The sequence below is a fragment of the Octodon degus genome, unplaced genomic scaffold, assembly GCF_000260255.1.
Source record: "Octodon degus isolate 3935 unplaced genomic scaffold, OctDeg1.0 scaffold00146, whole genome shotgun sequence".
Classification (NCBI taxonomy): domain Eukaryota; kingdom Metazoa; phylum Chordata; class Mammalia; order Rodentia; family Octodontidae; genus Octodon; species Octodon degus.
Genome location: NW_004524722.1, coordinates 6,647,149 through 6,651,975, shown reverse-complemented (window position 1 = coordinate 6,651,975; position 4,827 = coordinate 6,647,149). Strand labels below are relative to the sequence as shown.

The 4,827-nt window shown below is 35.8% G+C and overlaps 1 pseudogene; it reads right to left on the bottom strand.

Annotated features, from left to right (window-relative positions):
- Positions 1 to 1,179: 1,179 nt before the first annotated feature.
- On the bottom strand, positions 1,180 to 1,952 carry LOC101576296 (annotated as a pseudogene).
- Between the last annotated feature and the right edge of the window lie 2,875 nt (positions 1,953 to 4,827).

Sequence of the window (4,827 nt, the reverse complement as noted above, 5' to 3'; positions counted from 1 at the left end):
GGAACTTTTATTATTTTATTTTATTTTCAAAATGTATTTAGCACAGACTCTGCAGGGTCTCACTACACAGATTGGACTCTTATTGATCCTCCTGTTTTTAGCTTCCAAAGTGCTGAGATTACTGGTGTGCACTACCATACCCAGTGTCAGTCATGGTCTCAGCACACCCCTGGGTTGTGGCTGGCACAGCACACAGGGGATCAAACCTCAGACACTGTACATGGGAACTTTTAAAAATAATTCCTCTCCACAGTCCTTCTATAATGGCTTCAAAAGATATTGTTCTTTATTATTTTACAAAACACAGATTTTAGATAGATAAAATCCCTGCTGCATGCACCATAGGTATTTCCCAGTATAGTTTTTGACTTTGTTTATTCTCACTTATGACAAATTGTATATGTGAAGCTCATATTGATATTCCCTCAAATCCCATTTAAAGTAATGTAGTGAGATCTTAATCCCTTTGCTCCATTTCAGTTTTTAGCACTTGGATTACAGTAGTTTTGAAATGGAGTCAAATTAAAGCATTGGCTTTTCTTTTGCAATAAAATATTAAAGGTTTTCCATGAAAAAAGTACATATAAATGTGATTTTGAGTTAGCCAGAAAGGGATGTGCTCATAGGCTTGCTACCTGTAACTCCACTATTTGCTGTATTATTATTCCTATTTATTTTTTTAATTAAGAAATTTTAGATTTTTCAATTTCTCTTGAAACACACAAACATCCTGGATATATATAGACCATGTTTAATTAATTTTCTCTGCAGGATCGGCATTATGTCTGGCATACAGTAGTGCTATTCAATTAATATATGACTTTTGTTCTTTCAAGACTTTTGGTCCCATGATGTTTCATGTGGCTTATAGAGTCTTATTCCCCAAAAAGTGTTGCTTGTTGATGAAATTTTATATGCTATTTTTATTAAACATTTAAATTATGCTGCCTTTTTTTGGACATGGGGTAAGGGGCTTTAATATTGCTCATAGAAAAACATCAAGTACTACATCAATCAGAACTCATGGGTATAAACAGGAAAGCCATGCCATTTGAACGAATGGTTCTATGGCCACATCACCCTGAATACGCCCAATTTCATCTGAACTAATGGAATTTGAAGTTATTACTTAAAACTGAATTATTTTTGATGCAAATGATAAGGCTTATCTACAGCCCTTCAGTGTTTCTGATGACTCTGACACTTGTAAATGGCTGGGGCTTTCACTGTTTCTTTGATCACCTTCACCTTCTGAGTTTCATCCATAAGATCTTCGCATGTTTGAATTTTCTGTGAAATAATGAATACTTTCTTCTCTTGTTCAATCCATTGCATCAGGCAGTTATATTGCTTTTGTCTTTCTTTAGCTATCTGCTTAAGTTGAGTCTGATGGGTAAGTGCTTTCGCTTTTTCCTTCTCTAAGGTCTCTATCTTGGGTCTATTAAAGACTCTGCCAACAAGTTCTGGGGCTTTTTGCAGGTGAGTGACACTATCAAACTGTTCAACTTCTTTTTTGGTTTCAAAAAAGAACACATGCTTATTCTGTTGCTTTCCCTGGAAGTCCAGCAGATGGAGCTCTAATATTAGTCTTTCCATTTTCTTAGCTTCTACAACCCTTTTCATTTCTACATATTTGACATCCTGAGTTCTCATTGGCCTTAGCTGTTCTGGAGTTACTTCTTCCTTATTGTTCTAAATAACATGAATTCCATCCTGGAGCTTAACCCAAGTCATTTTATAGTAGAATTCATCTAGATTTTTTTTTCAAGAGCCTTTTTTTCAAAGAGTTTTGGAGCACTCTTTTTTTTTTTTTTTTAATGATAGTCATCTGCATGAAGTTTGTAGTCTTCCTTTTTCTTCAACAGGCTTAGATGTTCTCCAAAGCCAGGCTGGCTCCATTCTTGATGTTCTTGCTACTGCTACTTAGCTGTCTTGCAAAAAGCCACTGCCATATTTGCCCACTGAATACTACAAAAGCTCAGAGCAGAACAACTTTCTGAATACCTCATTGTGTGTTCCTCAAAGCCTTGCTATCAATTTCTAAAATTATGCTGCTTTAGAGGTTAGTACATTAATCAGCATAATTTAGAAGAGCGTTATACTTATGGTACTGTATTCAAAATAGAGGATATGACTTTGAAGCAAGAGTTAAATAAAAATCAACGGCAAGTATTAGTGAATACTTGGTAGCAGTCAATAAAAATGAATATGGGACCTCTCATGGATAGAGCAGGATATTTATTTTTATCCAATTACCTTGTCCCTCACCCAAATCTAGGAAACCCTGATAAAATATATTTGGATGGGTGTTGTTTTAGGTCTCCTTTATTTATAGCTGACTGGCCAGATTCAACAATCTTTTGGTTGATATTTACCACAACTGGCATCCAGTTCACAATTAAAGAGGATAAATTCATATAATTTACCAATATTTGAGGTGGATGCTTTAGTGTTGGGCACCATTCCAATTAAACTTATCAAGATATAAGGACTCTGGATTGTACCTTTCCTTCTATAGTACCACTAGAATAGGAGCTTGGATTTTAAGGCTCTGCCTATTTTCTGTTTCCATGTTAAAGGATGGGATACACACTTTGGTTTTGATGCAAATTTCCATTCTATAATTTTTCATTGACCTCCAGTTTTCTACCAGGTCCAAACTCTGCAAGCAATCCCATGGCTATGTCTCCTTTACTTGGACAAATATGTCCTTGTGTCTATAGCAGATCTCTCTAGAGGCCACTGATATTTGGTGTGCTTTTCTGCTCCAGGACTGTACTGCCACTATCATGCTGGAATGTCCATTACTCCTTGCACTTTTGTTTATTCTTGGGCTAGGTTTTCTCTTTACTACTCTCACTGGACTCACTTACCATTCATAGTTCTCATTAGGACAGGTTTACCATATTTGTTCAAGTGATTGACTTCCAACATTCATAATCTCAGCTCCAAATCATCTTTGAAGAGAGAATTTCTAATGATCATATGCAGAATGGCCTTCTCAGGCTTTTCTGGTCACTCTCACACGTTGTGTCATATTTTGCATCTAGGGACAAGGGAGATAGCTCAGTAGAACAAGCTCTTGCCTGGGAAGCACAAGGGCCTGAGTTCAATGCCTGGTTCTGATATCAATACTTGATGGAAAATACGTGTTCTATGTTATGCCTAAGATGTTTGATATTCAGACAGATAATTAGGTTAAACCCAACTGCATATGTTGTAGGGTAATAATAAGCTTCTCTTCTGGAGGGTTAACAACCTAAGTTTGCAGACCAAAAATCAGAGAAAAAGAAGGGCTGCACGGACAGCCAACATTTTGGCCCTAGCCTTTCAAGGTCAGTGAGGACTCAGGACATAGGAGAACCTATACTGTAACATTATGTAACTCAGTTGTGTCACAAACTTTCTGATCAAGAAGATTATGGAGCCACAGAGGAATGTGATCGATAATGTAGAGTGTGCCTAAGGAGAATGACATGGGGAGAAAACATTCTCTCAGGCTTTCACAGAGAGCAAATTGGTCAAGCAATGGCTGTGACTCATCCACATGGCTGACACTGACAAAGGATCTACAAACTGTGGTATAGGGATTCTGGTTAAATCCTGAGGGTATTTGACTGACCTTGTGAGATACAAAAGTTACATTTCTTTTTATACAGGTCTTGCTTTATCTTGGTCTTAACCATGCAGCAGAAAGTATGAAAATGAAGTATAAAAAGTAAAGCCACATTAATATGCTGAGCTGTAAAAGGCTCAAGTCAACAACTTCTGACATTGCCTGTCCTATGGAAAACTCACTACTATTATGGACTACTGGACTCCATTGGGAGATTCTGCTGAATTCAAGCACCTACAGAATTTAAATGACAATGGAATGTCCTTCTCTGACAAAACTAACCAAAAAAGTTGAATAGAAATGAACAACCCTTTTGTATCTGTATACTCAAAATACTTAGGATAGATATATAGCTCCACTTTCTTAATTCAATGAACAGAGAGATTTGTTATAATAGTGTTTGAGACAGGCTGGGGCGATGGCTCAGTGGAATAAATGCTTCCCTGGAAAGCGCAAGGCCTGAGTTCAATCCCTGGTTGAAAAAAAAGAAAAAAAGAGAGAGACAGGATATCATGTTGGCATCTTGTACAATGAATAACCACTAAGACAACAATATGCAATGTATTAGTTATTGAAAATATGCCAGTAATTTGTTGTGAAACTATCTCATTGCTATTTGTTTCTCAATAAAAATATAAAAAAATCAATACCCAGTACTGCCAAAAAAAAAGAAGGAAAAAGATGGTACATTCTTCTGTATATTCAAAATAGGATAGATATAGAGCTGCATTCTCTTAATTCAATGAATAGAGGGATTTGTTCTAATAGTGTCTGTGGACAGGATATCATGTCTGCACCTTGCAAAATGAATAACCACTAAGACAACAGTATACAATGTGTTAATTATTGAAACTGTACTAGTAATTGGTTTTGAAACAGTCTTTTTTCTCAATAAAATTGTTTTAAAAATATTTTGCCTATAACAGCTAGAATTATCTGAAATAATTTAAACTTTTTGTTTGTTTAATGTTTTTAGTTTTTCTTTGGAACATACATATGTTTTGTCTTTGTTTCTTAAAGGATTATCTTCAGCACCTAGAATACCTATCATATCAATTGTTGAAACGTATGTTAGGTAAGGAATAACTGGCTCTAAAATTTGTGGGTTGCCTTTTCACTTTGTTGGTAATTTCTTTCGATGTGAAAAAACTTCTCAGTAAGAGCACACACCTATAGTATTTAAATGATGGAACTTAACAAAAAAAGGGGAT